The following is a 22251-nucleotide window of genomic DNA, read 5'->3' as shown; positions in this document are numbered from 1 at the left end:
AGAGCATGGCTCTCTCTGGTGGTGCGGGTACAGCGTGGCTCTCTCTCTCTGGTGGGTGGGTACAGCATGGCTCTCACTGGTGGTGCCGGTACAGGGTAGCTCTCACTGGTGGTGCCGGTACAGCATGGCTCTGTCTGGTGGTGCGGATACAGCGTGGCTCTCTCTGGTGGTGCGGATACAGCGTGTCTCTCTCTCTGGTGGTACAGGTACAGCATGGCTCTCTCTGATGGTGCAGGTACAGTGTGGCTCTCTCTGGTGGTGCGGGTATAGCGTGGCTCTCTCTCTGGTGGTGTGGGTACAGTGTGGCTCTCTCTCTGGTGGTGCGGGTACAGTGTGGCTCTGTGGTGGTGCAGGTACAGCGTGGCTCTCTTTCTGGTGGTGCAGGTAAAGCGTGGCTCTCTTTGGTGGTGCAGATACAGCGTGACTCTCTCTCTGGTGATTCGGGTACAGCGTGGCTCTCTCTCTGGTGGTGCGGGTACAGTGTGGCTGTCTCTGGTGGTGCGGGTACAGTGTGGCTGTCTCTGGTGGTGCGGGTACAGTGTGGCTCTCTCTGGTGGTGCGGGTACAGTGTGGCTCTCTCTGGTGGTGCGGGTACAGTGTGGCTCTCTCTGGTGGTGCGGGTACAGTGTGGCTCTCTCTGGTGGTGCGGGTACAGTGTGGCTCTCTATGGTGGTGCGGGTACAGTGTGGCTCTCTATGGTGGTGCGGGTACAGTGTGGCTCTCTATGGTGGTGCGGGTACAGTGTGGCTCTCTCTGGTGGTGCGGGTACAGTGTGGCTCTCTCTGGTGGTGCGGGTACAGTGTGGCTCTCTATGGTGGTGCGGGTACAGCGTGGCTCTCTATGGTGGTGCGGGTACAGCGTGGCTCTCTATGGTGGTGCGGGTACAGTGTGGCTCTCTCTGGTGGTGCGGGTACAGTGTGGCTCTCTGGTGGTGCGGGTACAGTGTGGCTCTCTCTGGTGGTGCGGGTACAGCGTGGCTCTCTATGGTGGTGCGGGTACAGTGTGGCTCTCTATGGTGGTGCGGGTACAGTGTGGCTCTCTATGGTGGTGCGGGTACAGCGTGGCTCTCTATGGTGGTGCGGGTACAGCGTGGCTCTCTATGGTGGTGCGGGTACAGTGTGGCTCTCTATGGTGGTGCGGGTACAGCGTGGCTCTCTATGGTGGTGCGGGTACAGCGTGGCTCTCTATGGTGGTCCGGGTACAGCATGGCTCTCTCTCTGGAAGTGTGGGTACAGCATGATGGTGGCGCTCTCTCTCTGGTGGTGTGGCTATAGCATGGCTCTCTCTATGGCTTCCCCTGGCACAGTCCTCTCTTTTTCCTTTAGTTGTCCACTCAACTTCTTCCTGGGTTCCAGGCTCTCTTTCCCCCAGCAGAGTGCATGCTGGGGGCTGAAGTCTGCTGCCTGTGAATAACAATGAGGCTTACCTCCTTCAGTACTACATGTCCCATGATGCATGGCTAACCTCTTCTGATTGGCCCTCCACTGTGGCCAATGGGTACAGAACCAATCAGCAACAAGGCGAGCAGCCAAATGAGTTTAGAGCTGTGCACTGCTGACAGGAGAAGGGGGGGCGAGCAGGGGGTATACGCTGACATCACATAGCTCGCCTTCCCCTTGTCATATAGACACACAGAGAGGCAGAGCGGTTGCTCTGCATCTCCGTCCTTTCTCCTCTCCTGGCGTCCTGGTTGCCAGGTGCCCGTCGGCTGCCGGGCGCATGCGTGAAGCGGCGGCCTGGGTTGCCATGGATGGGCTTAGTAGGCAGAGAATGCCTCCGCTCCTCCCACCACCTGCGGCCGGTCCTGCATGTCCCTGCATGCAGCGCAAAACATTAGCGGCTGGCCCTGCCTTTTGGAACGCACGGCGGCGGAGGGCCCTGCATGTCACAGAAAGACATGCGGCCCGGAGAACCACGGCCCACCGGGCAAACGCCCGGTCTGCCCTATGGCCAGTCCGGGCCTGGTGACCCATAACTTTACCAACCCAACAAGTCACTGCGGTACCCACTTCCCACTTCTCCAGGCCTCCAGCTGTGACCGCTCGGAGACAACCTCCGCAGTGACAACCATACCGGTATTCCCTCCAACGTTCAGGAATACACCGGAGGGACCCATCTTAGCAATGGGCCCCCCACCCCATATCAGATGACTTCTGATTTTTACCGCCAACCGTCAAAGACCACCAGACACACACCGCCAGCATCCAACTCCGACTGCACAGCTGTCATGACATCCGATCCACGGCACCTGGAAGAAAAAACACAACAACAACCAAAAACCCAACTCAGAAAAGTAGGGAGGGAGGGTGGGACAACTGCCTCCTCTCTGGTTCTCCTCCGTCAGACTGACTTCAGCTCCGCCCCCTCCACCTTTTATACGGCTTCGCCCCCCTCCATCAACAGACTCTCCCAGCTCCTCCTACCGGCCTCTGCTTACATCCCAATTAACCCCCTGCTGCCCTTATCCATCCCTGTCATGCCCGGCCCTCCGTTAGTCTCCTTCCAGTCTTGCACTCCGGGCCTCACTTGACCAGGGTAGTCTAAAGGCCCCCACTATTACCTGTTACCAGAGGCGGCTCTTTAATTAGGCAAATTAGGCGATTGCCTTAGGCCTCGCCCACAGAAAGGGCCTCGCCGTTGCGCAATTGCCTAATTTGCCTTTCAGGTGTTGTGCTGTTGTTGTGTACAATGTGGGGCACTGGGACTCGCAAGTGGCGGGGTGAGTGGGCGGCGGGCACGCTGCACACAGCTGCGGTGTAGAGTGAGCTGATCCACCGCCGCGCTCCGCGGTGGTGGAACGAGTAGGGGGGATAACACTAATGTGCACAGTCGCTCGACATCATGGTGGTGGATGGTGTGGGCATGGTCATGCTGCCTGCGTCCAATAGCAGGCTCGACTGCTGCAGCGCCGTCCTTCGAGTCCTAGCCCTTCCCCTAAAGTCGGCGACGGCGGCCCCAGTGCATGGCGGGAATTGTAGTTCTCCCACAGAGCACAGGCACACAGACTTCAACATGGCCGTCTGGTGCCTGTGCTCTGCAGAGACTACAACTCCCAGAGTGCACTGCAGGGCAGAGAGAGAACATTGTGTGTTGCTTCTCTGAGTCCTGCTACCAAAGTCACCAAGGCGAGGAGCAGGAGCAGGTTGTAATGTCAAGTTAGAATATAGCATTTACTTAGCCAAAAGCACGATATTATATATATATATATATATATATGCACTATAATATATATATATATATATATATTATATAAAGCACTACTATTATTTATTTATATATATATATATATATATATATATATATATATATATATAAATATGTAAATTGTACTTGCTCCAATGTAATGTCAGAATTTGTTAGAATACAGCATTGACTTGTCGAAAGCACAATATTTTATATATATATATTTATTACTACAACAATGCACCCCCAAGTCAAAGACCATATTATCTCTGCATGGGCTTTAAAGAGGGATTCCACCTACAAAAAAAATATTAAAAGCCAGCAGCTATAAATACTACAGCTGCTGACTTTTAATAAATCATTTTAATAAATCTGCGACCCACCCGAAGTGGGTGTAAATACCTGTCTTTGACAGGTATCTCCACCCCCCTCCCCCCTGAAAGGTGCCAATTGTGACACCGGAGGGGGGGAGGGTTCCGATCAGCGGAGGTTCCACTTTAGGGTGGAACCCCGCTTTAAGTCATATTATGAATTCTTGGAGGGGCTTCTTCATTCATGGCAAAGTGCTTCTTTTCTCAAATTAATAATAGTTCATGTATCATGTACAGTTTTATTTTCCCACATTGTAAAAATAACTTGTCATCTGCTTTACTGAGGTTTTGGTTTGCCTGGATCAATAGGATTAAAATAGTTCCACCATACTGAAGGTTGGTTCTCTTATTCTCTTTGGACTTTAGTAGCTTTTGATGGCACAGTGGCTTTGTTTGATGGGCACAGTGGCAGCAATTGATGGGCACAGTGGCTGCGTTTGATGGGCACAGTGGCTGCGTTTGATGGGCACAGTGGCTGCGTTTGATGGGCACAGTGGCTGCGTTTGATGGGCACAGTGGCTGCAATTGATGGCACAGTTTGCTTGCACCCCCCCAAAAATTTTGAGCACCAGCCACCACTTGTTGAATGACAGGCTGAGGGCATGTACATTTCAGTTGAATGCCATTTAATGAGACAGGCTGTCGTTCAAACTGGAGGGCTTATTTTATTTTTTATTTTAATTATTTATCTTGCTGCTTATCTTGCTCATTCTGCTTTCAAAATTAACGCCAGGCAAACATCTATTCACACACATATGTGAAATGTTTACTCTACCAAAAGATTTATAATTCTGTGCAGATATTTTTGTCATTCATATTCCTCTGCCAGACAGTACACCCAGAATGGTTTACCAGTACCACCTTCTCTATTACAGTTAAGTAATACAGCAGTGTTACCCTCTCCATAAACCTGCTGACGATGAAGAAGCATTAGACTGTTAAGTTATCAATTATGCTCATTCTGTTGTTATCATGGCTGCACAGTCTCTGACCGTCTCCTGTATCATTGTCCACACAATCTCTGACCATTTCCTGTATCATTGTCTGCACAGTCTTTGACCATCTCCTGTATCATGGCCAGACAGTCTGACCATCCCCTGTATCATTGTCCGCACAGTCTCTGACCGTCTCCTGTATCATTGTCCGCACAGTCTCTGACCGTCTCCTGGAGCATTGTCCGCACAGTCTCTGACCATCTCCTGGAGCATTGTCCGCACAGTCTCTGACCATCTCCTGGAGCATTGTCTGCACAGTCTCTGACTGTCTCCTGTATCATTAGAATAATTGGTTAGAGAAATTTATAGAAACTGTAAATTCATAGTTCATAGGATTTAAGTTAATATATGCACATTTATACAGTTCATTTTTATCATTTTTATAATATTTTTCCCATTATGGGCGTGAATGGGGCCTCATGTCTAAGTTTTGCCTAAGGCCTCACAAAGTCTAGAGCCGCCTCTGCCTGTTACCCATTACACTCCAACCTCCACCCCCCATGTTTTACCCATAAGTAAGAGACCACACCTTGCTTTGGAGTAAAATGGCCATAACAGCCTTTATTACAATCCTCAAAATACTCCAACCAAAAATATATAAATATATATCTCCATAAATATATATATATAACCGAAAGAATGTACAATATAAAATATACTTATAAACATAAACATATAACCAATAACACACATCTGGTAACGAAATAGCATATAGCTAACATGCCCGGTCTGGTGATCTCTGACGGTGACCCATAACTTTACCAACCCAACAAGTCACTGCGGTACCCACTTCCCACTTCTCCAGGCCTCCAGCTGTGACCGCTCGGAGACAACCTCCGCAGTGACAACCATACCGGTATTCCCTCCAACGTTCAGGAATACACCGGAGGGACCCATCTTAGCAATGGGCCCCCCACCCCATATCAGATGACTTCTGATTTTTACCGCCAACCGTCAAAGACCACCAGACACACACCGCCACAGCCCAAAAGGGTGACTACCTTACCCTTGCGGGCCACCCCACACCCGCAAAGCCCTTCGGATGCCCTCCTGCAAACCCAAGGACCACAAATCAATCCCCACATCGGACAAATGCACCCCATCCCGCCTAAGGTACATGCCCACATTGCACTCCAGTTCCCGGTGGCGAACCACAATCCCGCCCTGACTGGCCACGAATCGCCCAATAACCTTGTTAACCCGAATACGGGTCTTCTGAATGCTCGACACCGAACGGGCCCACCGCCATGCCGTCCGCGCCACGATGTCCGACCACACCAGTACCGTACCCGGAAAGCGGAAACGCAGCCGCAGAAAGTCAGACTTGATGTCCGCAAGCAAGTCCCGGACCTTCCTGACCCCCAGGTCATTCCCCCCCGCGTGAATCACCAGCACCGCCGGGGGACCCCCCCGAGACACATGTCTCTCAATCTCCTCCACCAAACTACCCCAGCGCAGCCCAGGGACGCCCAACCACCGTAAACACTCCTCCCCCCTAGAAATCCCCAGTTGCCTGCCCTCCGGACGCTGATCTCCTCTCCTGGCCCCCCAACACACGTAGGAGTGGCCCACGAACCAGACGAGGCGAGCCGGACCTCCATCTGAAAGAAAAAAATCAACAGCGTAAAAGCACCTCAACCCCAGGCACAGCGTCACCCCAGCGAAATTGACACCACCTCAACCACCCCAAACAACCCACAAAGAAAAAACCCCCAGGGGAAGGAACAAACACCTCGAGCAGAACAAAAATTCCCACACATTAACAGACATATATGAAAACAGAACCACGCCTGCAACCCCAGCACAGGTAGCGCATGAAAATCACCAACAGAGTTCTTTGCACGTCCTATGTTGGAATGCACGTTTATTTTTATTTTTTTTTATTTTTTTTATTTTGTAAAGAGCCCATAACACTACAATTAAAGTAATACCAAGTGCGGCCTGACGTAAGAACGAAAACGCCGCGACTCCCACCTCCCAATCCTGTGAACCGCCGCCTCATCCAGACCGCACCGGGCCGCCTCCGTGGCCGCCCCGATCCGGAACGAATGGGACGCAAATTCTCTCCCATCCAAGCCCACCGCCCGCAAACACTTACGAAAAACCGAAACAAACTGGTATCTCGACAAGAAGGACCCCTCCGCGTGACACAGGAATGGACCCTCCCCCCACCACGGACAGCGCGAAAATCCCGCACCGCCGACACCGGGCACACCCCGGATCCCGGTAAAGCAAACAGCGACACCAGCACCCCTTTCCCCAGCTGATCCGTTTTGGACCTGCGCAGCCAGAGGCCAACCCTGTCCGCCCCTAAGCGAACCTCCCCGTCAAACAACCCCCCGGCCACGTGCTTGGACGGGCTAACCAACTCCCCGACGCGAAAAGCCCCATAGAACGCCAAGGAAAAAGCCGTCCGAAACAATCGCACCTCATAATCCGAAGAACACACCCCCCCCAACTGAGCACAGATCGCCTGCAAAGTAGCAAACGTCACCGGCCTCCTCGTATCCTGAGCCCTGCAGCGCCTGCGATAACCCTTCAACGCCTGACGCACCAAAAAATCCTTCGTCCAGTCCTCTACCCGCAACAGCTTAAACAAAAAAGCCAAACCCGCCAACTTCCGACCGATCGCAGACACCGACGCCCCACACTCCATATTCCGAGCCACAAAATAGATTACCAACAACCGCCAATCAGAGCCCCGATCAACCACCCCCGCCTCCCGAACCAGACCAGACCATTCCGACCAAACCTTGGAATAGGCCAACCAGGTGGGCCCACTCACTGACCGCCGAATCCATCCGGCAGCGACTCCAAGGGCAGCTTCCAGATCCACTCCGGGCAAGGCGCCCCGTCCGCCTCCGCGCCCGGCGCCAGCTCCCAGAACCGGTCCCACTGAAAACGAGACAGGGAGTCAGCCAACTAGTTTTCCACGCCCGGGATATGAACAGCGTAAACAAAGACATTAAGCTGCAAACAACGCAGGACCAACTGCCGCATCAAACGAATAACAGGAGGGGAAGAAGCCGACACCCGGTTCACCACCTGCACCACCCCCATGTTGTCGCAATTAATGCGCAACTTCAGATTCCGACACTCCTCCCCCCACAGTTTCATAGCCAACACGATCGGAAAAAGTTCCAACAGGACCAGGTTGCCCAGGAACCCCGCCGCCCGCCAAGCCTCCGGCCAAGGCTCCGCACTCCACCGTCCCCGGAAAAATGGCCCGTAACCCGAGGAACCCGCTGCGTTCGTAACCAAATCCAAATCAAAGTTACTGACAGGGCCCGCCATTCACATGGCCCGGCCATTGTAAGAAGCCAAAAACTCGTGCCAGACACGCAAGTCCGCACGGTGCTCACCCCCCAGCCGTACGAAGTGAGTGGGAACACTGACACCCGCCGTCGCCGCCGACAGCCGCCGGCAAAAAATTCGCCCCATGGGAATAATTCTGCAGGCGAAATACAGTTTACCCAAAAGCGACTGCAAGGTCCGCAACTGGACCTTACGCCGACCCTGAATCTCCCGAATCTCCCGCTGCAAATCCAACAGCTTGGCCTCTGGCAGCCGGCACTCCATAGCCTGGGAATCAATCACGATCCCCAGGAAACTCAGTTCAGACGTCGGACCCTCCGTCTTATCAGCCGCCAGGGGAACCCCAAACCTGCCCGCGATGTGCTGCAACGTGGACAACAAAATCGCACACACAGCGGAGGCAGGGGGGCCCACGCAGAGAAAATCATCCAAATAATGAATGACCGACTCCAGACCCGCCGCATCCCGCACCACCCATTCCAAAAAGGAGCTAAACGTTTCGAAGTACGCACAGGAGATCGAACAACCCATCGGCAGGCGCATGTCGACAAAATACTCGTTGCACCAGCAGCACCCCAACAGCCGAAAGCTATCAGGATGAACCGGAAGCAGCCGAAAAGCCGACTCCACATCGGCCTTGGCCATCAGTGCCCCACGCCCATACCGCCGCACCCACCGGACAGCGGCGTCAAACGACGTGTAAGAAACAGTGCACACCTCAGGGTCGATAAAATCATTCACCGAGCCCCCCTTTGGAAAGGACAGGTGATGAATGAGCCGAAACTTCCCCGGCTCCTTCTTGGGGACCACCCCCAACGGGGAAACCACCAAGTCAGGCCATGGCTTGTCCGCAAACGGCCCCCCCATGCGCCCCAACGCCACCTCCTTCCGCAGCTTCTCGTCCACCACCCCCGGACGCTCCAACGCCGACTTCAAATTCTTGGCAACCCGCGGCACCCCCGGCAACGAGCACGAAATCGGAAAGCCATCCCGAAACCCCGCCTCCAACAACCGAGCCGCCGCCCTATCCAGATACCTACTTAGAAAAGGGAGCATCCTTGCCAGCATCACCGGCGTCCTCCCTCTTCTGAGCGGCATCCCCGGCCCGCTTCCCTTTACGGAAACAGCGGGACAACGCGTGGGCCCCACCGCAACCGGAACACTCGTGCTTGAACTTGCACGTGCCCCCGAACTTGCAGGCACCCTCGTTATATTGCCAGCAAACCCCCCACTTTTTTCCGGCCGACAGTCCCGAGGTAGGCGCACTCCCGGCCCCCCCCTGAAAAAACTGAGGCGCAGCCCTCGCCGAAGACATCAGCCTCATCCAAAGGCTGATGTCCTTATGGTCCCAACGCAGTTCCGGCCGCACCGCCTTGCGCTGCCGAAACTGCTCGTCGTACCGGAGCCACGCCACCCCCCCATACGCCCGATGGGCTTCACCAATCGCATCCATGTAACAGAAAAGCGCCGAACAATGCTCGGGGCTTTTCTCGCCGATGACACTCGCCAAGATGGCAAACGCCTGGAGCCAGTTGGAGAACGTGCGCGGAATCAGCCGATACTGCCGCTTCTCCTCGTCCTCCTTCTTGGAATCGTCGGGCTTGACCCTATCCAAGTTGAACTTCTCCAACGGGAGAAGCGAGAAAATCTCCACAAACTCCCCCTTCCAAATCTTCTCCCGGACCTCCTGCTTCAAATGAGCCCCCAGCGGGCCCTCAAAACACACGTAAACCTCGCACCGCGCCGCGTCGGCCAACCGCACGATGTCCTCCTGCACAATCGCATCCTTCTTCCCTCCGTCCGCAGCCGCCACTGGCGCCGACGCGGGCACCGCAGGGGCCGCCGAGGGAGCCGCCCCGGCGGCCCCCAGGGCCGTCCCCGGCTCCCCCGCCGGGGGAGCCACCCACGGGGCCACAGGCGGCGGGGCCTGTCCCCGGTCGAAGCGACCAACCAACGCCCGCAGACCATCCATCAGTTCCCGCAAAGCCCCGGCAGAGTCCCCCCCCCCCCGGCACCCCCCCACCCGAGACGCCCGCCCCCCCCGGCTCCCCCCCCACCGGCGGCACTGGCCACCCTGTGCCCGCCTGTACCACCCCCAACAAGCCCTGCAATGCATGCGACAAGGACAACGCATCAGGGGACTCACCTGGCGGCCCAGGGGCGTTCCTCACAGCCGGACCGGCGACAGCACCGCTAGGACCCGGCAGTTCGTCATCGTCCGAGACCTCCCCTTCCGAGCGATCATCCGGTCCCCACGTAGGCGGGGGTGTAAGCCCCCCGGGGGAAGAGACCCCGGAGGCCGACGTTGCAGCCCGCAGGGGAGCAGCCACACTCACGGCCGATCCATCCACAGCAGCCTGGCGATGCGGACCAGCCCTGCCAGCCCCACGTGCAGCAGACCCCTGGGCGCTCCCTGTTCCAAGCTGGGCAGAGCAGCCCGCAGGCGATCCTCGTACCTGCCCGGGCCCGGCGACATCCCCCCTGTCCCGAGCATCTGGAGCCAAAGCTGAGCCACCCCAAGCCGCCCTCCCCCCCTCAGCAGAGCGTCCAGCAGCAATAACAATTTCACCCCCCCCCCCCGCAGGCAAGATGGCCGCCCGCCATCCACGAGGCCCGCCCGCCCCTCCCCCCCCCCCCCGGGTACGCGGCGTGAAGACCGCTCAGCACCCCCCAAAGTCCCCTGGGACCTCTTCGCCGGTGGGAGGGAACGATCCTCCCCAGGGCTGCGAACCATACGAGGCGGCCGAGGGTCAGGCCCGGGAGAAAAACGCGCCGGAGGCCTAGACCTCCGCGCGCGGCAGCACCTCACCCCTCCGAGCGTCCGCTCCGACCGATCCCGCCAGTCCACCGATCCGAGCCCGCAGCCAGTCCGGTCCACGCTCCTCCGCCTGACGCCGCAGTTCCGCCAGCAGCCGGTCCACCTCAGACATCTTCAATGGAGCAGCGAAACAACTGCCTCCTCTCTGGTTCTCCTCCGTCGGACTGACTTCAGCTCCGCCCCCTCCACCTTTTATACGGCTCCACCCCCCTCCATCAACAGACTCTTCCAGCTCCTCCTATCGGCCTCTGCTTACATCCCAATTAACCCCCTGCTGCCCTTATCCATCCCTGTCATGCCCGGCCCTCCGTTAGTCTCCTTCCAGTCTTGCACTCCGGGCCTCACTGTCCATCTACAACAGTGTTTCCCAGCCAGGGTTCCTCCAGAGGTTGTGAGGGGCTCCTTGAGCAGTGAGCAATGGTGAACTCATTTCCCACCTACACTGACCATCAATTTTCCACTAACAATCAAATGTAAGGGGTTTCTTCTACACTGACCGGGGGTAACTTTTCCCTAAGCACCGATGTAAGGGGTTTCTTCTACACTGACCGCCAATACAAGGGGGTAACTTTCCACTAAGCACCAAGACAAGGGGTTTCTTCTACACTGGCCACCAATACAAGGGGGTAACTTTTCCCTAAGCATCAATGTAAGGGGTTTCTTCTACACTGACCACCAATACAAGGGGGTAACTTTCCACTAAGCACCAATGTAAGGGGTTTCTTCTACAATGACCAACAATACAAGGGGCAATTTTCCACTAAACACCAAATGTAAGGAATCACTTCTACACTGAGCGCCAATACAAGTGGGTAACTTTGCACCAAGCACCAATGTAAGGGGTTTCTTCTACACTGACCACCAATACAAGGGGGTAACTTTCTACTAAGCATCAATGTAAGGGGTTTCTTCTACACTGACCAACAATACAAGGGGCAATTTCTCTTATATTCGCCAACCAACACAGCTCCTCTCTTAGCCATTGGGTTGTTAGCCTTATCACTTGGGAGAATACTAGGCAATAGTTATAACACAACACTCAGAACTCTTAGTTCTGACCAGGGGGGCAGTCCCTTGGGTAACAACCAGGGCCGTCTTTAGCGCCGGGCAAACGGGGCACCTGCCCTGGGCCCAATGTTTGTAGGGGGGCCTGCACTGCTACCCGCGAATTGAGGCCCCAATGAAGGTTTTTCAGAGTGCACAGAGGACACGGGAGGCTGTATTCCCGTGCTAGCCAGCTGAGAGGGGGCGGGGGCGGGGCCGGGAGCTCCACTGACGCTCTGACCCCGCCCCTGTGCAGCCTGTATGCTCGGAACAGAGCGGCTGTAGTTAGAGCAGTGATCGGAGTGGGAGCGTCAGTGGAGCTCCACTGACGCTCCCACTCCGATCACTGGCTCTCACTACAGCCGCTCTGTTCCGAGCATACAGGCTGCACGGGGGCAAAGTCAGAGCGTCAGTGGAGCTCCCGGCCCCGCCCCCTCTCAGCTGGCTAGCGTGGGAATACAACCTCCCATGTCCTCTGTGCACTCTGCAAAACCTTCATCGGGGCCCCAATTCACGGGTAACGGGCCCCCCCTACAAAGCATCAGTGGAGCTCCCGGCTGTTATAGTGAGATCAGAGAATGGAAGCCCCGCCCACATACCTCTAAATGTATGTAGTGAGTTTGGCTGCCCAGGTATGTCCTTGCACCCATAAAATGCCTGACTGCTTAAACCCTGAGCTGTGTTATTCAACTGTCAAGCTGTGCGTTGCTGAAAGTTCTCTGACCATCACCTGTAGTATGTCCGGAGTCTCTGATTGTCTCCTGCAGTATGTCCGCAGTCTTTGATTGTCTCCTGCAGTATGTCCGCAGTCTCCGATTGTCTCCTGCAGTATGTCCGCAGTCTCTGATTGTCTCCTGCAGTATGTCCGCAGTCTTTGATTGTCTCCTGCAGTATGTCCGCAGTCTCTTATTGCCTCCTGCAGTATGTCCCCAGTCTCTGATTGTATCCTGCAGTATGTCCGCAGTCTCTTATTGTCTCCTGCAGTAGATTCACAGTCTCTGATTGTCTCCTGCAGTATGTCCGCAGTCTCTTATTGCCTCCTGCAGTATGTCCGCAGTCTCTGATTGTCTCCTGCAGTATGTCCGCAGTCTTTGATTGTCTCCTGCAGTATGTCCGCAGTCTTTGATTGTCTCCTGCAGTATGTCCGCAGTCTCTTATTGTCTCCTGCAGTATGTCCGCAGTCTCTGATTGTCTCCTGCAGTATGTCCGCAGTCTCTGATTGTCTCCTGCAGTATGTCCGCAGTCTCTGATTGTCTCCTGCAGTATGTCCGCAGTCTCTGATTGTCTCCTGCAGTATGTCCGCAGTCTCTGATTGTCTCCTGCAGTATGTCCGCAGTCTCTGATTGTCTCCTGCAGTATGTCCACAGTCTCTTATTGCCTCCTGCAGTATGTCCCCAGTCTCTGATTGTATCCTGCAGTATGTCCGCAGTCTCTGATTGTCTCCTGCAGTAGATTCGCAGTCTCTGATTGTCTCCTGCAGTATGTCTGCAGTCTCTTATTGCCTCCTGCAGTATGTCCGCAGTCTTTGATTGTCTCCTGCAGTATGTTCGCAGTCTCTGATTGTCTCCTGCAGTATGTCCGCAGTCTTTGATTGTCTCCTGCAGTATGTCCGCAGTCTCTTATTGTCTCCTGCAGTATGTCCGCAGTCTCTGATTGTCTCCTGCAGTATGTCGGCAGTCTCTGATTGTCTCCTGCAGTATGTCCGCAGTCTCTGATTGTCTCCTGCAGTATGTCCGCAGTCTCTGATTGTCTCCTGCAGTATGTCCCCAGTCTCTGATTGTCTCCTGCAGTATGTCCGCAGTCTCTGAATGTCTCCTGCAGTATGTCCGCAGTCTCTGATTGTCTCCTGCAGTATGTCCCCAGTCTCTGATTGTCTCCTGCAGTATGTCCCCAGTCTCTGATTGTCTCCTGCAGTATGTCTGCAGTCTCTGAACCTCTCCTGTAGTATGTGTATTAATGTGCCCCTTTACTTGCTCATTTATTTAGGATTGCTCCACTGCTCAGTGAGAGGTAATGATGTGCATTAACCTGTAGCAACCAATCAGCGAACCGTAGTGATCTGCTTTAATCTCTAGCAGCCAATCAGTAAGTGGTAATGATGTGCATTAACCTCTAGCAACCAATCGGCAAGCAGAAATTATGTGTTGTAACCTCTAGCAACCAGCCAGCGAGCAGTAAGGATAGGCTGTAACCTCTGGCAAACAATTGCAATCACTGCATGATCTGCTGCAGTAAACTGATTTTGAGTCTACCTGCTATTTTTTGTATGTCTCAGAATGGAGGGGGGGGCCCAAGAAAATGTTTGCCCAGGGCACAATCAAAATTAAGGACGGCCCTGGTAACAACCCTCCCGTCTGCAGACAGACCTCAGTTTTATTTTGCCTAGTGAAGGAGAAGGACCTAGGAACCCTGCGGGCCCATCGGTCCATGCTTTTTTATGCAGAAGCTTGGCTTTTTGCGCAAGATGAATGATCCTGCAATCTGCTATCAACAGCCGGCTGGGTGACAGGCTGGATACCCTTATTCTTGTAGTCTCCCCAGTCCAGCCATCGAGGGTGTGCAGGTCGCAGTTCCGCGCTAGGCCAGCCAACCTCAGCTCCAGAGGTGGTCATGAGCTTTTATGCCCCGGGCTTAAATATGACTGGGCTACTGATGTCTGCGTCACAGTATGCCAGAGCAGCAGCTACCCTGTACTGATCAGTGAGTAGTTCTGCAATGGAATGTCTCCCAGCTCTTCAGGACTGGTACGTACAGCTCTCCCTGCCTCGTGGGGCTGAGCAGCTGGGCATTCCCTGGAGGTCGATTCGGGGGTCCCTCACCTCCCTCTCTTCTCTCCCCTGTGCCCATCTTCCCTCCCCCCCTCCCTGGGGGGATGCTGCATGTAGCTGCTGAGCGGTGTATGTTTGCATATACAGGGGATCTCTGTGGGCTCTCATCTGGGATGGGGGGCTGGCTGGCTAGCGGTGTCCTGGGTCCTGTGTTTTATGCCCCCGGAAGGTGCCTGTGAGGGTCTGCTGTGGTCTGGTGCAGCGCTGTGTCTCTGCCATCGTTTTTTTTTCTTTCTGTACCTCATGGAGTTGCTGGCGGCCATTTTAGGTGTGGGTGAGGGCAGCATGCCTTCCTGGGCTTCAGTCGCCATTTTCCAAGTGATCTCCTATTCAGGACACTGGCGGCCATTTTCTGGAAGCCTGAACACGTTTTCAGGGTTCTCTAGCAGCAGCATGGCTCATGCATAGTTGCCAACATTGTAAAAAAAAAAAAATTGGGACACTTTTTGGGCAGTGGGCGGAGCTGTGGTATAATTAGGGGGCGGGGCATGCGTTTATAGGTGTGGCATAGGAAAAGGTAAAAATGCGGCGTGGTTTACGTAAAATAGTGGGCGTGGCTTACATGGGGCGTGGCTCAAAGGGGTGTGGTTAGAGTCTGAGATGAATATGGGATGGAGAGAGGGAAGGGGGGGTAAGGGAAAGGAGGGACAGCAGCCCCTCGATCCTACACCACAATAGCAATATGCGTTTTCCAGAGTTTGACAATCAGCAGATAAAGATACTCCAAATACCTGGTGTTGGCGCTTCAATCATCCCGGCGCCATGATTGTTATGGTGTCAGGATGATTGAAGCGCATTATTCCTATTATTACATTGTAATATAAAATTAAATCATTCAACTCACCATAATGCTGAATCAGTGGGAGCCATGCGCGCATCGCTAGCCACGTTGCCTGCCACCAGATGCCATCAGGTGTCCCAAGCGGAGTCTGTCCTTACATCAGGTGCCCCATCAGAGGTACGTTCCTCACATCTGTGCCCATCAGCGGAGCCCCTCCTTACATCTGGTGCCCCTCTGACATCCACAGACCGCCCCCCCACATCCTGCACAGACCTGCCCCCACATCTCCAGACTGGCCCCCGACATACCACTGGCCCCCAACATCCACAGACTGGCCCCCGACATCCACAGACTGGCCCCCCACGTTCACAGACTGGCCCCCCACATTCACAGACTGGCCCCCGACATACCACTGGCTCCAACATCCACAGACTGGCCCCCACATTCACAGACTGGCCCCCAACATACCACTGGCCCCCACATTCACAGACTGGCCCCCCACATTCACAGACTGGCCCCCCACATTCACATACCATGACTGTCACTGGCCCCCACATTCACAGACTGGCCCCCGACATCCACATACCATGACTGTCTGTCACTGGCCCCCGACATCCGACTGGCCCCTGACATCCGACTAGCCCCTGCCCCGACATCCACATTGTAGACTGACCCCCGACATGCCGCCGTTGCCGCGCGCAGATGACTGTGGCGCCGCCCACCGCCCTTTACACTCACTAACACAAACACACACTAGCAGCGGGGGTGGGCGGCGCCACAGGTGTAGACCAACTTCTGGTCTTCTTAAAAATGGCGGCCGGCGGAGACATTGTCTCCACCGGCCGCCGACCTCTAGCGGCCGGCGGCAAAAAAACGGGAAATTCGATTTCCCGGGACAACCCGAATTTCGCGGGACATTTTCCGGGACAAAATTAATTCGGGACAAATGTCCTAATCGCGGGAATGTCCCGGGAAATTCGGGACAGTTGGCAACTATGCTCATGTGCTCTCACAGCCATTTTCCCTGTGTTTCCTGTCTGTGTACTGGATGCTGGGCGGCCATTTTATTGAAGCCTGAGCACATTTCTAGAACGTTTTAGCACTCATTCCGGCGGCTGCCACCGACACAGTTTTTGTTTCCTCTGCACTTGGGAGCACTCAGGGACTACAGGCACTACTTGTGGACAGTGCAGAACTCCTCAGGGTGGTGAGTCCGGCGGGAAAGGGCCCCTTAGTCAGCAGCAGCAAGGAGGGTGGGACTGTCACTGTCCTAAGTCCCCTTCGGGTGGCAGACAGGGTAGGGTCAGCATGTCTTTAGAAACTGGTGTTTCTTCCCCCGAAATCCAGGCAATTGCAACCAGGTCACCTGCGGTCTGCGCAGTGCCCATGGACACCATGACGGCGGTCCTCAATTCGTTCGTTGCCAAGATGGAGGCGGTGCGTGGGAAGAAAGGTGCATTAAAGAGGCCCCTGCAACTACCCCCCCCCCTTTTTCCCCCCCTGCCCCCCCCCCCTTTTTTTTCTTTTTTCTCTGTCCCTGTTCTTTTCCCTGCGCTATCACCATTCCTATCAATATGGGCCTAAAGGGCTCCTTGGATGAAATGTAAATGGGCCTGGCAGAATATGGAGCATATTTCAGGACCTGGCCGATAAGGCATAACTATATTCCTCTAGGTTAATAAGTAATGTGCATTTCATCAATATTCTTGCCAAATATAGTTTATTTTCAATTTACAGTTTTGAGAAAGTGCGCTCTCCATTACACTGTCGGTAGACCTAATTGATGCTTATGTCTAAAATCACATCTCTAGGATCTGATGTTTACTGATTGAAATCTTTGTAATATTATTTTGTTGTCTGACTTTGCATATTAAATAAAAAACATATTGAAAGTTAAAGAGGCCCCTGCCCCCCCCCTCCTCCTCTGGGGAGAGCTCTGACGCAGACTCGGGTCCTGCTGAAGCTGGTGACCCCTGCTCTGTCTTGTCAGATGACGCTGACCACGACCGGACAGTGAGAATGAGTCCCCGTCTGGGTCCGGGCACGACAAAGCGCTTGTTGGAGCACTTACCACAGCTGTGCGTGATACCCTGAAGATTCAGGAGCCAGCGGATCCCTCTGCTGATGTATCGGTCCCTTTTGGGTCCCGCAAACCAGCACGTTCCCCTAAGGTGTTCCCGTATCTCACTTATTTTGACAAGTTCATTTACAAGGAATGGGGTCGCCCACAACGGACCTTTTCGGTACCCAAATACATGGCGGTGCATTACTATTTTGAGGAGAGCCTTCTCAAGAAATGGTCCGCTCCTCCGGTCGTGGACCCCCCAGTATCTAGGTTAAATAAAGTAACCACGATTCCGGTTGAGGGGACTCCTGCATTCAAGGATCACACGGACAGGAAGGCCGAGGCAGTGGCTTGTTCCCGGTTTACGGTTGTGGGGTCCGCCGTGCGACCTGTACTGGCATCCGCACTTGTGTCGCAGACGCTGTGTCAGGAAAAACTTTCCTGCAAACGCCAGAGTAGTTTGAGGGTCAGAAGAATACCTGTGCGCAAGAAAACCATTCTGCGCTTGCACCTGATCTGCCTGCTTGTGTTTGACCCGGGCTGTTTATTTACTCTGCAACCTGCCAGTTACCTGCTTACCGCTGCTGGACTACAGGACACCTCCTTGTTGCTCGCTGTACCCTGCTTGCTGTTAGCGTTCTGCTACCGGGTGACAAGTCACCTCTCTGCTGTCCGCTGTATCCGGTAGTACTAGCCTATGCCTTAAAGGGGCAGGTGCCCTCTTTTCCGGTCACGGCCCACTCCACAAGGGCAATCGAAAAGTCTTGAGCCTTCCGACACCAAGAGTCTGCCGCTCAGGTGTGTAAAGCGTCGATCTGGTCGTCTGTCCACACGTTTAACAAGTTCTACATGGTAGACATCAGTGCATCGGCTGATGCCTGTTTTGGCCGCAAAGTTTTGCAGGTCGGCCGTGTAGTTGCAGTTGAATATGCAATATATATTTTTTTGTTTTTCCTGTTTTTTTCAATAAAAACACAGCACTGTTATGTTAATGCACTGTTGCATTACTTCCGCAGTTTGGTGCGGCTTTGTGTGATCACTCCTGTTGAGGATACCCTGATTTTTGTGGTGGATTTTTCCACGCACTGTTGTTTTTTGTGGGTAAAGTTTCACTAGTTCCCACTTGCCATGGTGGATGAAGTTTTATGCCGTTTTTCCCACCCCTCGTTTGGCACTGCTTGGGGGACGTCTCAATGGCTAAGAGAGGAGCTGTGTTGGTCGGTGAATATAAGAGAAAATAGGATTTTTTGTACTCACCGTAAAATCCTTTTCCCTGTAATTCACCGACCGTCACAGCACCCGCCCCTCCTTTTATCTTTACGTTTTACTGCTTGTTGACGTACTGAGGTCTGTCTGCAGACGGGGAGGGTTGTTACCCAAGGGACCGCCCCCCCCCGGACGGAACTAAGAGTTCTGAGTGTTGTGTTACAACTAATGCCTAGTATTCTCCTAGTGATAAGGCCAACAACCCAATGGCTAAGAGAGGAGCTGTGTCGGTCGGTGAATTACAGAGAAAAGGATTTTACGGTGAGTACAAAAAAAATCCTATTTTTCCACTAAACACCAAATGTAAGGAATCACTTCTACACTGACCGCCAATTCAAGCGGGTAACTTTCCACCAAGCATCAATGTAAGGGGTTTCTTCTACACTGACCGCCAATACAAGAGGGTCAATTTACACCAAGCCCCTATGTAAGGGGTCACTTCTACACTGACCGCCAATACAAGGGGGTAAATTTTCCCTAAGCACCGATGTAAGGGGTTTCTTCTACACTGACCGCCAATACAAGGGGGTAACTTTCCACTAAGCACCAATGTAACGGATTACTTCTACACTGACCACCAATACAAGGGGGTAACTTTTCCCTAAGCATCAACGTAAGGGGTTTCTTATACACTGACCACCAATACAAGGGGCAATTTTCCACTAAACACCAAATGTAAGGAATCACTTCTACACTGACCGCCAATACAAGTGGGTAACTTTCCACCAAGCACCAATGTAAGGGGTTTCTTCTACACTGGCCGGCAATACAAGGGGGTAACTTTCCACTAAGCACCAATGTAAGGGGCTTCTTCTACACTGACCACCAATACAAGGGGGTAACTTTTCACTAAGCACCTATGTAAGGGGTTTCTTCTACACTGACCACCAATACAAGGGGGTAACTTTTAACTAAGCATCAATGTAAGGGGTTTCTTCTGCACTGACCGCCAATGCAAGGGGGTAACTTTTCACTAAGCACCAATGTAAGGGGTTTCTTTTACACTGACCACCAATACAAAGGGCTAACTTTTCACTAAGTACCGATGTAACGGATTACTTCTACACTGACCGCCAATACAAGGGGCAATTTTCCACTAAACACCAAATCATCAGGAGGTTTACTTTCCATTAAGCACCTATGTAAGGGGTTACTTCTACACTGACCGCCAATACAAGGGGGTAACTTTCCACCAAGCACCAATGTAAGGGTTTTTTCTACACTAACCACCAATACAAGGGGGTAACTTTCCACTAAGCACCGATGTAACGGATTACTTCTACACTGACCACCAATACAAGGGGGTAACATTTGCCTAAGCATCAACGTAAGGGGTTTCTTCTACACTGACCACCAATACAAGGGGGTAACTTTCCACTAAGCACCAATGTAAGGGGTTTCTTCTACAATGACCAACAATACAGGGGACAATTTTTGCACTAAACACCAAATGTAAGGAATCACTTCTACACTGACCGCCAATACAAGTGGGTAACTTTCCACCAAGCACCAATGTAAGGGGTTTCTTCTACACTGACCACCAATACAAGAGGGTCAATTTCCACTAAGCACCTATGTAAGGGGTTTCTTATACACTGACCACCAATACAAGGGGGTAACTTTCCACTAAGTATCAATGTAAGGGGTTTCTTCTACACTGACCACCAATACAAGGGGGTAACTTTCCACCAAGCACCAATGTAAGGGACAGGGTGGATTTGATTTAAATCAACTCGATTCAAATCATAATTTTTAAAGAGCAACTGTCATCTCTGTCCCGTTGTTTTATCTCGCACTGTATTTGTGCAGCAATTTTTCGAACACGTTTTTTTCAGAAAAAAAACAGTTTCATGCTTAAAAAAAAAAAAAAAAAAACAGTAAAGTTAGCCCAATTTTTTTTACTGGTTACATGTTTTGGGTTATAGAGGAGATCTAGAGCTAGAATTATTGCTCTCGCTCTAACGTTCGCGGCGATACCTCACATGTGTGGTTTGAACACCGTTTTCATATGCTTACGTATGCGTTCGCTTCTGTGTACGAGCTCACGGGGACAGGGGCGCTCTACATTATTTTTTTATTTTTTTATTGTTAATTTAATTTTATTTATTTTTAGTTTGACACTTAAAAAAATAAAAATAAAAAATTGATGACTTTTATTCCTATTACAAGGATTGTAAACATCCCTTGTAATAGGAATATGGCACGATCGGACATATTTACAGTGAGATATGGGGTCAATAAGACCACACATCTCACCTCTGGGCTGGGAAGAATAAAAAAAAAAAAAAAAAAAAAAACGATCCTGGCTTCCTAGCCAAATCGGCGCCGTTAATTTGAATACTGAGGCCGGGCGTGACGTCATAACATCGCGCCCGGCCTCCGAACGATCATAGAGACTCCGGGGACGATCTGGTCCGCCGGAAATCTCTATGGTAACTTGCGAGGGCCGGCGGATCCTGTGACCGACTCACCGATGGAAGCGGTGAGTCGGTACAAGCACCGGAGGGCGGCAAAAGGGGGGAGCGTCCCCTTCAGCCGCCCGTAAGAACGATCAAGCGGCGGAACAGCCGCTATGATCGTTCTTATGGTGCAGGGAATCGCCGATATCTGAATGATGTCTGTGGCCTCAGGTATCATTCAGATATAACCACCGAAAGCCCATGACGTCAATAGAAGTAGTATGGGCGCCAAGTGGCTAAACACCAAATGTAAGGAATCACTTCTACACTGACCACCAATTCAGGAGGTTTACTTTCCATTAAGCACCTATGTAAGGGGTTACTTCTACACTGACCGCCAATACAAGGGGGTAACTTTCCACCAAGCACCAATGTAAGGGACAGGGTGGATTTGATTTAAATCAACTCGATTCAAATCATAATTTTTAACCACTTGGGATCCGCGCTATTGCCAAATGACGGCATTAGCGCGGACCTACTTTTCCGGGACTACGTCTATTGACGTCGTCCCGTGCACGAGCGGCCTGCGCGCCCCCTGAGGGGCGCGCGCGGCACGCTCTGTGATCGGCGAGTCCATGAGACTCGCCTGATCACCGATCCGTGCAAGGGGTCGATCCCGACCCCTTATCACGTGATCAGCTGTCAGCCAATGACAGCTGATCATGTGATAGAACGGAGCCGGTAATCGGCTATTATTCCTCCTCGCGCTGACAGCGCGAGGAGAAAAAAAAAAAGCCGATCACCGGCGGCCGTGATCGGGACATCAGTCCCGATCACGGCCAGCAATACAAGCCACCACCTGCCCCCTGCCAGTGCCCACCTGCCCGCTGAAGTGCCATCCTGAATAAAAGTAAGTGCCCCCCGTCAGTGCCACCCAGCAGTGCCCATAGTGCCCACAGTGCCACCCACAGTGCCACCCACAGTGCCCACAATCTGCCTCAAAGGTGCTGCACCCCAGTGCCGCCCATCAGTGCCCAGCAGTGCCGCCCAGCAGTGCCGCCCATCAGTGCCCAGCAGTGCCACCTATCAGAGCCACCTATCAGTGCCACCTATCAGTGCCCATCAGTCCCATCTATCAGTGGTACCTATCAGTGCCCATCCGTGCCACCCATCCGTGCCACTTATC

This window comes from Lithobates pipiens, unplaced genomic scaffold (genome assembly GCF_037356315.1).
Source record: "Lithobates pipiens isolate NorthernLeopardFrog02 unplaced genomic scaffold, aLitPip1_a1.2 Scaffold_30, whole genome shotgun sequence".
NCBI classification, from domain to species: Eukaryota; Metazoa; Chordata; class Amphibia; order Anura; family Ranidae; genus Lithobates; species Lithobates pipiens.
This window is presented reverse-complemented; position numbering follows the sequence as displayed.